Source organism: Lissotriton helveticus, chromosome 2_1 (assembly GCF_964261635.1).
Source record: "Lissotriton helveticus chromosome 2_1, aLisHel1.1, whole genome shotgun sequence".
In the NCBI taxonomy this organism is placed as follows: Eukaryota; Metazoa; Chordata; class Amphibia; order Caudata; family Salamandridae; genus Lissotriton; species Lissotriton helveticus.
This window is the reverse complement of record NC_136059.1, coordinates 587,913,516-587,926,586: the sequence shown is the minus strand read 5'-3', so window position 1 is coordinate 587,926,586 and position 13,071 is coordinate 587,913,516.

Sequence of the window (13,071 nt, the reverse complement as noted above, 5' to 3'; positions counted from 1 at the left end):
CTGGAAAGGAACTTTTTATTAGTTTATTAAAATGTGGGTTTCCAGAAATGATAATAAGCATGTTAAAAAACATATATCAGGATGCGCAGGCAAACGTGGTAGTTAACGCCAACGCGATAGGAGTGATTAATATCAACCGTGGCACCAGGCAAGGCTGTCCGATGTCCCTTATCTTGTTTACCTTTTTTATTGAGCCTTTGGCAATAAGAATATGCAGCAACCCAAATATCAAGCCACCTATAGAAGGAATGTCAAAAGTTAAATTATTCGCAGATGATATTATTTTATACCTTCATCCCGATAAATTTAATTTTGATAATGCTCTCCAAGAGTTTAATCAGTTTGAACGAATTGGTGGTTACAAGATTAACCAGAATAAAACCGAGGTGCTAGTACTGAATTCGGACTGCAATTTTTTAACATCCAATTTAAGATCGCAAGCACTGAATAACGAACCGATCAGATACCTAGGCATTTATGTCTCCAATCAATTAGATAAACTATATAGCTTGAACTATCTAACAACTCGTAATAAAATTAGAACTCTATTGAAAAGATGGACTTTACTGCCCTTAACTTTGATTAGCAGGGTCGAACTTATTAAAATGTCGATCCTTCCTTTGTTGGTTTTTCTTTTTTTAAATGTTCCACTAAAAATCAATTTGCGCTATTTTAGGGAAATTGACTCAATGGTCAGGGATTTTTGTTTGGAATAATATAGTTGCAAGGGTGAAATTAAGCACACTACAGCTGGGAACTACACAAGTGGGCCTAGCGTTACCAAATATACGAACATACTACACAGCCGCAATATTGGATCTTGCAGCTCGCTTATTGGCACCTAGTAGACAGCTTGACATGTTTTTACGAAAAAAAGGTCCACGAGGCAGGCACGCAAGTTCTGATATTTTTTAAAAACAGCAAAGTTACCAAAGAAGACCAGATATAAGACCATTAGAGATATAACAAAAAGATTACAGTCCTTTTTTATTCAGGAAGTGGGGGGTGATTTGCACTATTTGAGAATAGAGGAGTGCAAGAGCCTCGGTCTTCAAATCCACTCAAGTAAAATTTAAAAATGGATGGAGTCAGGCTTTGGGGATTTGGGGTCTTTCTTTGTTTCAGGGAGGCTCATTACTTGGCAGGAGGTTCTGGTCAGGTCCGATAAAAAAACTAAAAACGGGGTTTTTTGAATTTTTTCAAATCATACATTTTATACATGAATATAATGTGCCGGCAGGGGAAATGCCACTGGCTATTGCCCTATACAAAGTAAAATTAACAGAATTAGGGAATTGGTATAAATTCCTTAGGAAGGGGGAAGCTTCTCCTTTAGTCGACGGAATCCTGGCCAAAGTATCCCTGGAAACCAACTGTTCCTTCTCGTGGCAGGAGTGGGAGCTGATCTCAGAAGTGGGTCGTAAGTCTCTCAGAGCGGCCAATTTTAAAAGAATGTCGTTCCTATCCTGTTGGCTGGCGTACCTCACTCCTAAAGCAATAAGCAAACGCTTTTTGAGAGTAGAAAACAAATGCTTTGGATGTCAGCTTCATGAGGGGGGTGATTGCTTGCACATTTTTTACACATGCCCGAAGCTGTTCGATTTTTGGTGTAAGATCTTTTCTTCAATCAGCAGGGCCATAAACAAAGTAATTGAACCCGAAGCCGAAATAGCCTTGTTTGGCATCTCAACAAAGAGAAAGGATTTGCTTAGTGCGGAAGTAACTTTCACTGCAATCTGCACTTTAGTCGCCCGTTCTCTAATGCTTCAAAACTGGAGGTCAGAGGAGGTACCATCTTATTTTAAATGGGTAAATAAAATGCGACGGACGAAAAGATTTGAAGAGGCGTATGCTAAAAGAGTAGGGTCAACGAGAAAATGTATGAATATTTGGAAAAAATTTCTTATTAGTGCATCTACCACCACCACATAGCATTTTACACGAGAATATACTAAGAACACACGGGGTCCGAGGTATAGAAACAAATATTATTTACCGGAAAAAAATAGCACTTTAGTAAAAATTATACGGCACGATTGCACTTTAATTTTTTTTTTAGCACTTATGCACTTTAGCACTTTAGCACTTTAAGTTAAAGGCTCAATTGGAGGAGAGTATTCAGTTTTTTGCACTAGCCGTGTGTCAATTATTGAAGCTGCTAAACTGTTTAAGTGTAACTGAAATTGAATGTTCACGGTTCTTTGGTTTTAGCTGTTTTTCTACTCTTGCGCTTGATTTTATTCTGATTTTATTCTGATGATGTGTATTAATAATCTCTGTTGAAGCATGTTTGTTATATAGGTACTTTTTTGTATTTCTTGCACTGACCTCTGCTCTGCTCAATAAAAATACAAATAAATAAAAAAGAAACTGAGATAAGGCTTTTTGCACAACAGGAGCTGGTTGTCCTTCAAGCTTGATAAACCTACAGCCAATACAGAGGATATCTCTATCCAGAAAGTTGCACAAAGTTCCCCTAGGGAAGTGTGTTGGTATAGTGGGGTGGTTTTTCTTCCTCTCTCTGAGTGTGGATATATGTAGAAATCAGGGAAAGGTATCCCTTGTCGGAACTAGGGATGCCTCACACAACAGGCTGGTTTAACAGCTACTGTCATATCACCAGCCTATTGTCTCGTGTCGTCATCGGCTTCCTGCTCCAACGTCAAGCCGGCGCTGTAATGCCTGACGGGTAGCACATAGTGCTACACTTTTGGTGGAGATCTTTTGTTCCTGGCCAATGATCGAGTGAGTGTGTGGGGCCCAAGTGACAAAGTAGTGAGCGTGAGGTGAAGTGCGTTAAAAAAGGTTAGTGTAGTCTACTCTGGTCAGTTTATTCATGTATCTAACTACCTTGTTAAAATAAGAGGGGTATAGGGACTCAACCAAGTTATGGGTGGGGAACCTGTTCAACCCTCATCAGTGATAAGGTCAACATGTTTCATGCCATCACGGCAATTCGTCAGGACCTAGATTGTGCTCATAAACTAAAGGAGAGCCCGAAAATGGGCTAAGGAGTGTAGCAGATACAACCTGAAGGGTCAAAGACTGGAACAGGAGGAGTTCCTGTGTTGCAATCCGCCCTATAGGAAAAAGAGAGAGAACAAAAGAGAGAGAAAAAAACCACATAATAATGCATACAGAGGATATGCCTACTGAGCTGTGGTGGATAGTTCCCTTCCCACTCCAGACGTCTTTGGGGAAATGTGAGTAGGGGTCTCAGAGTATAGCATGACTGAACTACTCAGATTTGACCGTTAAATAAGTACCAAACCAACGTTGGTGTGCCATGTCGTGTAGTTCCTATAAACCTTTATAGGATCTGTGTGTTTAGATAACATACACTGTAGGATTGGTGTCAAGAATGATTCTAGACACCCTCTACCGGGTGTGTTAGCCTGTATACCAGCTAGCTCATAGTGCCACTAGAAACCCCTCTTACCAAGGAGAGAATAGTTCTTGGCAACTAGCGAACATGACAACGCTGTCCCATCAGGGATCGTGGAAACAGTGCAATACTTTCAATAAGCATTCATTGAACCAGCGTCATTCTCGTGTAAAATAGGTGTGCTGAAACAACCATTAGACAGTAACAGATATAAATGATTAGAATCACTAACAGAGTAAAAGGATGGTAGATTTCTACCATTGTGCTAAATCAATGAATACAAGCAAGTATATCAAATACATGACATGCGTACTCCTACGATACGACCCTAAGTATACCTAGCATGTATGTGGGTGTAATGCCAAGAATCCCTCTAGGATAAAGTCTACCCCATTACCTGAAGTGAGAGACTGTGGGACCCAGTCTTAGTCTCGGGATGGACACCCTGCAAGGGATGTCAGACCACTGCGAACTGGAGTGTCTGCGTGCTGGAACCTCAGCGTCTTGTGTCAGTGTGCCGGCTTGGAAGTCATTTTCTCCTCTGACTACCTCAGCAAGATATGGTGTGTATATATAGACACGGTGATACCACCTGGGGATGTAACTTTATTTATTTTTATTTTTTATTTTTTTATAAGGATTTTATTGCATTTGTAAGGCAATACACAGCTGAAAATTAGCCTACAATCCTGAGGCCGGCAGCGAAAATAAATCGAGGATTTGTCTAATACACAACTTAATGGCCGACAACCCGGGGGTCCGGCAGCGAACTTAATCCGTCAATACGACATTATAAAGAATACAATAACAGTGCCCTACAAAGCGATACATAATAGACAAACCAAAGGCAACATTTTGCCACAATCATTACCATAATGAAGAAAACTTTGCACCCTGAACTCCCCCCCCACCCAAAACTCTTCTCTGCCCTCATCTGCCCAATACACGACATACAATTTTAACACGGTGTGACCAGGTGTGTGCAATGGATGTACAATATATTCATTCTGTATAGCATTTTGTACTGCTCGAGTACAGAAGGTGCTCTATGCAAATAATTAGTGGCACTTACACCTACCAACCTGCGTGGCATGTCTCCCTTCAAAACATATGGAGTAACCTATTTCCGACAGATATTAGTCTGCATCTCCTGCCTCTAGCCACGCTACATATGGCCCCCATATATCCTCTGGACGAGTTCTTGCGGGCATTAGTTCCCAATATCGAGACAGTTGGTCCTTGCAGTATGTGACTGTGTGTAGCCAGCCCTTAACTGTGGGTGGGTTGACTTTTTTTCCAATGAATTACCACCTGCCGCTTAGCTAATAAAAGTAGCATAGATGCTAACCTGCGGTTCGTCTTCGAGAGCCCCTGGACATGATTCAATAGCATGACTATAGACGTGAGTTCTATTTGTGTGCCTATGATGTCACCAATGTGTCTACCCACTTCCACCCAGTATTGAGCTATCGGGTTACAGGACCATGCCAGGTGCAGGAAAGTAGCCTCTTGATGTCTATATCTCCAGCATAAAGGGACTGTTAGAAGGCCCATCCTGTGTAATTGCACCGGCGTGCGATATGTCCTATGTAAGAAATTAAAGTGTATTAACCGTAGCCTGTAATTCGGTGATAAATGCTCTAACTGGGAGCAGCAGTACGTCCACTGTTCCTCTGAGATTTGTATACCTATGTCTGTTTCCCACTCTACCCTCGAGGCGTAGTGTGCGATAGCGGAGGACTTTTGTGTTTCATTATATATACGCGTGATCAATTTCTTCGAAGATGGATTAGAAAGAACATTTTCCAATGCCGGGAGGACCGGCGGCTCCTGAGGGAATGAGGTATAGCGCGCTCTACATGCTACTCTTAGCTGGTAGAATAATAATGTGTCTGAAGCTGTGGGTGTCTGCTATTTGCACATATTTGGTAATGTTAAAAAATTGGCATCTGGAAATAGGTCTCTACCCGTCGACAACCCGTGCGCCTCTGCCCGTCTAGTGGTGGCCTTATCTGTTAGCGGAGACAATAGTGGATTCCCGCCCAATGGCATTGACAGAGCATAGAGTTCTTTTATTCCTGCACGTTTCGCTATCCTAGACCATGCCCATCTTGTTACCTCTACTGTGTCAACTTCCTGCCGAGGACGTTTATAGGCCTGGTAGACCGCTGCATTCAAAGGTACTGGCGCAGCTCTGTCCATCTCTATCGCCACATGCGGTTGGAAAGGTGTTGGATGATGCCAAAAGTGCAGGATTTGCGCCTGAGCGCTAAAAGCATAGAGCTAAAAATCAGGGGCGGCCAGACCACCCTGCACGAATGGCAATGTGAGCAAGCTCCAGGCAACACGGGGTTGTCTACCAGCCCACACCAGTGTAAGCACGGCAGTCTTCAGTCGACGGAAAAAGTGCGTATTGAGTGGCATTGGTATATTAACATATAAATATAATATTTTCGGTAGCAGCACCATTTTGATGATTGCTATCCGACCTAGCAGTGACAGGGGAATCCCCCTCCATCTACGAACCTTTGTTTCAATCCAGTCCATTACTCGCCCATAGTTTACCAGCCACAAGTCCTGCATGGATCTGCTAATGATAATGCCCAGATATCGCGTCTCCCATTCCACCCACCCTATAGGGTAATCTGTTGCGAAAGGTACCGTCTCATCAGTGAGCGCCAAACCTGGTGATGTACCTTGCTAAGTTATGACGGACTAGGATGACGTAAGGAATTACCCTTATGCATAGTTATTATGCAGGAGATGGTAGTCCTGCTGCGATTCCAAGAATCCTCATGCATAATGAAGGAGGCTTAAGATTTTTGGAGAAAACCCCAGGTCATCTTTAGGCATACCGTAACTAGGTAAAAGGTCAGTACTAAGAATCGTTATGCAGTGTAATATCAGGGGAATGTAGGTGAAAGGTGCATTCATTACCTGAGCCGATACTGGCGTACCTATATGGAACATAACAATAGACAAGCCTAACTTTTCTGCCCTGGTATCGAGGACTATTGCTCTTCCACAAGAGTTTGTCCTGATTTTGAACATATCTACAGGCTTTTCTAATCCTTGCAATGCTATCTATTGGTTCTCTACAACACATTTCTTGCGATATATAATATTGCAGCTTACTACGCCCAATATGTATTTTTATCTTGATTTTCTTTGAGTCTACCTTAGAGTTGCTGTAGGCACTTTACAGAGAAACTGGGTTGTGACAATACCTTTTATAGTCTCAAGCAGGAGCAAGAAATTATTATGCAACAATTGGCATATCCTGAATTAAGGGTATAAGTCTATTCCACATCCTCTATTTGCATTCAAATGCAGCAGTAATGTAAAGGACAAACTGGTACATACAAGACCCTTGAAGACAGTTGCTAACAGACAAGACCCACTTTGGAGCCTACTGCCAGTACAAGGATATTTTCCTTGTGGTTCTTGTGGAGTCTGTGCTCTGATGGCGCACACCACTCACATTGACATTGGGACCACTATTCCTTGAGAGTTGAGGTAGCCCACTAATTGTGATAGTGAGGATGTAGCCTTACGGTTATAGCGGTCGACCTCGAAGCGGGGGAACCAGGTTCGAGTCTCGACGATCAGCATCCTGTGACTCTGGGCCAATCACTTAATCTCTCCGTGCCTAACAATTTTTCATCAGTGTCATCAGTGATGTCACTGACCATGTCCTGAATGATCTAATATGTGACATCATCAGCAGTGGATTGCGGGTGCGCGAAATATAGTTAGAACAACTAACTATATAGGAGCAATTTCAATGGTTTTGTATGAGTGAAAGGTCCAGCTAACTATAACACCCCTAAAACTTATAGTTTTTTGAGTGAATTTCAAAGGTTTTTTTAAAAGCTAATTCCTAACTATATAAGGCCTGAAACCTATGGTTTTTTCAGTGAATTTCAAATGTTTTTTAAATGCTAATTCCTAACTATATAAGGCCTGAAACCTATGGTTTTTTTCAGTGAATTTGCAAGGTTTTTTAAATGCTAATTCCTAACTATATAAGGCCTGAAACCTATGGTTTTTTCAGTGAATTTGCAAGGTTTTTTACATGCTAATTCCTAACTATGTAAGGCCTGAAACCTATGGTTTTTTCAGTGAATTTGCAAGGTTTTTTAAATGCTAATTCCTAACTATGGGGCCGATTAGGATGGCGGACGGACCTGCATCCGTCCGCCACCCCAGAGGTGGAGGGACCGTCCGCAGGGACAGCGGCGGTCCCTCCGTGCAAATTAGGATGTGACCGCCACCCTGGCGGTCACATCCTGTATGTTTAACATTGCGGCGGGTGCTGCTTGAAGCAGCATCCGCCGCAATGTTAAAACTGCATGTTTTACATTTACATGTACAAAGCCGCAGGCACCGCGCGGTGCCTGCCGCTTTGTGCATGTAAATGTTGGGGGTACCATAGGCACCCCCCATGTGCACCCCCCACCCCCTGACACCCTGGGGACCCGCAACGGGCCCCCAAACACCAATGTCCACATGCTTTTCCACGGCGGAAAAGCTGCCGCGGAAAAGCATGTGTCCGTGCACATCGTAATTTGGCTGACGGTGTCTTGCAGACACCGTCACCAAATAGCCCTACACACCCCGCGGATCAGCGGCGGACGGACCAACCGTCCGCCGCTGGTCCCACCGTAATCCCACCGCCATCCTAATCTGGCGGTGGGTGTTGTCTGTTGCCGCGGCGGTTAATCCGCATCCTCCAGGCCGGCAGTGGCTTCCGCCGGCCCGGGGGATGCGGATTAACCGCCATCCTAATCGGCCCCAAAATAAAGCCTGAAACCTATGGTTTTTTGAGTGAATTTGCAAGGTTTTTTAAATGCTAATTCCTAACTATATAAGGCCTGAAACCTATGGTTATTTCATTGAATTTCGAAGGTTTTTTAAATGACAATTTTTAAATGTATTAATTGTTATTTTTTTATACTGATTTACTACATTTTTGCAGGCAGGTGTTCAGAGGGCACGCCCCCTTTTTACAACGTTCTGCAGCGCAACCCCTGGCACGTTTGCAGAGGAGGAACTAATTCCCCTTGCATACTGGGGGTCCCTGGGGGGCAACTAGCCCACCAGGAGCCTCCAGTATAAGCCAGGGAGCTGCATTACAGAGAGGTGTAATGAGGCCACACCCTTATTTACACCTCTCTGCAACGCAGCCCCCGGGTGTGTTTGCAGAGGGGAAACTAATTCCCCTTGCATACTGCGGGTCCCTGGGGGCCAACTAGCCCACCTGGAACCTGCAGTATGCGCCAGGGGGCTGCATTGCAGAGAGGTGTAATGAGGCCACACCCTTTTTTACACCTCTCTGCAGCGCAACCCCTGGCGTGTTTGCAGAATAGGAACTAATTCCCCTTGCATACTGGGGGTCCCTGGGGGCCAAGTAGCCCACCAGGAGCCTCCAGTATGCACCAAGGGGCTGCGTTGCTTTGCCCCGGCGGTCCCCGGGGCAGTGTGGGGGGGATTGTGGATCCCCCACACTTCTTTATCACTATGCCGCCGCGATTTGGTCCCCCCGTGGGGTAATTTTTAAAAAAAAAGACCAGGTTTTTTTTTTTTTATGTGGGCCTTTTTTGTCCTTGTGGGACCACCAGGGCAGGCCTAGGGGGTCAGGGTGTATCTACCCTGCCCCCTTTTTGTGTTCTTCACGTTTGTTTTTCTGCTTTCTTGTGCCTCGGTCTATCTACACGCACACATATACACATATATATATGCATTTATATATATGTATGTCTATATATATATATACATACATATATAATCTGCATATCTATATAAATACAAATATAAATGCATGCATACATATACATATATGCATACATATGCATGTTATTTACATGAAAGTTTGAAAAACACTATTAAAAGCAAAGCTAAAAAGCCACCTCATTACAAACAGAATGGCTTTAACTTAAACGAGGGAGAGATCTATTGCATTTTCAATGCTTGTTTACTTTGGTTCCATCAAGAAGGCATTCAGATGTCACACATTTGCCATAAATTCTGAATGTTAGCACTCTAGTTGCTCATTATATCACTGTAGTAAAGCTACTGCTCACCAGGGAAGTCTGCTGCTGGTATTCAAAGTGCATGTTTCAGTCTGCATGTTTGAATTTTTTTAATGAAATTGAAGAGGATTTGAGAAGTCACTCAAAATGTGCCCTAATTTTTCTTTCTGAAGCACTAATCATACTTTCTATGGCAAAATAAACCCCCTCAATTTGTTCCTTTTTAAATTAAATGTTTTAAGAGTTACCACTTCATTCCAATCAAGATGGCTTCTGGTGTGCCATACTTTTGTCATAAGTAAGACTGTTAGCGCTCTAGTTGTTCTTTAGAACACTCTGGGACATTCTGTCATTGGGCTATACTTGGGCTACATCTGGGTGCTATTTGGGCTACATTTGGGCTCTTTTGTCTCTGGTGGCCATCTTGGGAGACTGCATGTCAGAATTTTTTAATGAAATAGAAGAGGATTTGAGAAGTCACTCAAAATGTGCCCTAATTTTTCTTTCTGAAGCACTAATCATACTTTCTATGGCAAAATGAACCCCCTCATTTTGTTCCTTTTTAAATTAAATGTTTTCAGACTTACCACTTCATTCCAATCAAGATGGCTTCTGGTGTGCCATACTTTTGTCAAAAGTAAGACTGTTAGCGCTCTAGTTGTTCTTTAGAACACTCTGGGAAGCTGCAGTAGAACACAAAGGAATCAACTGACAGCCTCTGTCCTTGTTGGATGTACATGTTTTACTGAGAATGTCAGACTTCATTCTCACATGACTGAGAAAGATAATGTGAATTTACAGAAAATATGCTTATAGATCCCCTTCCAAACCACTGTGGGAAAAGCATGAGATAATAGTTTTCTTTCAAACATGATTCATGATATCCCAGCAGAAGGCTTTTTCACATTGTAAAATCACCTTAGAACACACCACAATTCCTAAAATGAGTATGGTACCATCAACAAATGATTTATAATGTAACTAGAGTCCTAAAACCTTCTATTAACTGCAATGCTTTTTAATGAGGTGCTATCATGTATATTGGTCCCAAGATGGCTGCCAACACTTCTTGGATGAAGTGCTGACAGCCAATCAGATCTCACGATGAGATGTGTGGTTAGGCTTAGCCCAGATATATATATTGTTTTGAAGTTAATTTTCGTAAAAACCACTGGAGCAATTTTCACCAAATATAGCAAAGGCAATTCTGCGTACCAGTCCCTACAATTTTGCAAAGTTTGGTGTAATTCCATTCAGCGGTTCGGGCTGTAGCCTTGTCAGACCGTCCTATGGAAATTAACATGGGGAAAACACATTTTGGGACCCCCCTTTTTTCTCGGACCCCACTTCACGAATCCCCCCGAAACTTGCAGGGAAGGAGTGGAGCGGAGCTGGCCAAAATTTTGGAAAATTACACGCAAATTCCTGCACCGGCGCAAAAGTTATTCCCAATAGAATGTTGCGGATTTCCTATGGTAGCTAGGTCCTAACTATATATACCTACTGGGTATCGTCAGTAGGTCATATATATATGTATGTATATGTGTGTGTTTGTATTTTTTTGTATATATATGTATTGTCTTATTCAAATATAAAAATACTATTGGTCTACAACATTTTTTTTAAACAAATTTTATTTGTCAAAATGCACACATATTGCAGGGCTCTGTACCCCAGAGACAACTGCACAATCAAATCACAAAAGAATTAGGACTTTAACATTTTCAATTGGAAATAGAAAAGCCTAGGAAACAATATGAGGATTGCCCCAACTCCCTCCCGCCCCCAACCATCCCCCTCCCAGATCGCACTAAGTCCTCATAACCTGACCAAAGCATGTGAATAAAGCAAAGGGTCCACCCCTCCGGGCACCCCCCCCCCACAGCACCTCCGCACTCCGAATATGAGTTATCCCAGAGGGTGAGCCTCTGTTGCTGACACCGGTTCCAACAGCAGGCCCCAATAATCCGCCAAATCTTGTAGTGTTTGTGCGGGCACCCCCTAGCTACAAAAACGTGTTGCTTCAGATCCATACAAAAGTCCAGGCCATTCTTCCATGCAGCCACGGAGGGGGCCTGCGGCGCCTTCCACGCCCTGGCAATGACCCTTTTCGCTAGAGTAAAGCCCAATTGCATTAGGTGTCGCTTATAAATATTGCCTCCTATCCCCTCCATAAAATGAAGCAGAGCCAGTCATGGTGTGCGGGAGAGTTCCCACCCCAATACCTCAGAGAGACAGGTAAATACCACCTCCAGAAACGGTCCAGGGAAAGACCATGCCAAACAGTGTGCATAAGTGTACCCTCCTCCCGGCTGCATCGAAGACACATAGGCGAGGCTATAAGCCCGCCCTCCGCAGGCACACTCGTGTAAAATAAACTATGTGTAGATACTTATACTAGACGTGGCGAAGTCTAACAGCTATGGCCGCTTCCCGCCGAGCAGCTAGGGCCTCGGTCCAGTCCTCCTCCTCCAATGGACCTAAATCTCCCTCCCAATCCCCCCGGAGTTTCTGTAGCTTGTGGGAGCAATGGGTAACTAGGGATTGATAAATCGGGGAGATTTTGTGGTCCTTAAGGTCCCCCATAAAAACCTTCGCCTCCAGCGGGCTAAATTACGGCAAAGACTCCAAGCCCTCCAGGCTAGGGGACAGGCCATGTCTAAATTGAAGGTATCGAGAGAACTGGGATTGTGGCATAAGGAATTCTTTCTGGAGGTCCTGGAAGGATTTGAGAGTCAGCCCCTTCATAACATCGCCCAGGACCGAGATGTCTATGTTATCCCACCCCCAGAAGCCCCGCAGGGCCGCCAGGCGGATTTTGCAAATTGGCAATCCGCGAACTTGCGTATTTACGGATTCGCAATCCGCAAAATCCGCGAACTCTCACGAATTTGCGGATTTTTTGTGTTCGCAAGTATTTCTGCCAGTTCGCGAGGGTTCTGTACCAGTTCGCAATTGCGAACTTACTTGTCGGCTCGCAACGGCCGCGACTATGTTGTTTCTACATCTGGTTCATCATCACAGCTTCACAGCACCCTCTGTTTCACCACTGCCACCCTCTGGTACACCCATGCCACCCTCTGGTACATCACTGCCACCCTCTGGTTGGTTTATCACTGTAGATTATGGGGGTGAAAAAAAGCAAGCACACCTGCCCTGCTTCAACTGATATGAATTAATTTGGGGTTGATTAATGTGTCACTGAATTTAAACTTCCAGTCTGGCTGGCACCTGCTTCCTTATCAGTAATTTGCTTTCTGTTGCAGTGCACTTTGTTTTCACAGGACCTTTGTGGCCTATAGTTGCAAGTAGGCAACTGAACTCTGAAGGGGCCCCTCAGGAAGCACTACAGGGAATGGTTACTAATGATAAGATTGAACTTTTGCACCTGCTGAGTGCTTTCAGTTTTGTCTGTAATTGCTTTCTGTTGCAGTGTAATTTTTTTAACAGGACCTTTGTTGTATACTTGTAGCTATTCTCTGAGCCTGCTGTGAGGGTCAGAGCAGGGTCATAGAATAGTTGCAAGTAGGCAACTGAACTCTGAAGGGGCCCCTCAGGAAGCACTACAGGGAATGGTTACTAATGATAAGATTGAACTTTTGCACCTGCTGAGTGCTTTCAGTTTTGCAAAAATCCAAATATCCAGCAGCATCC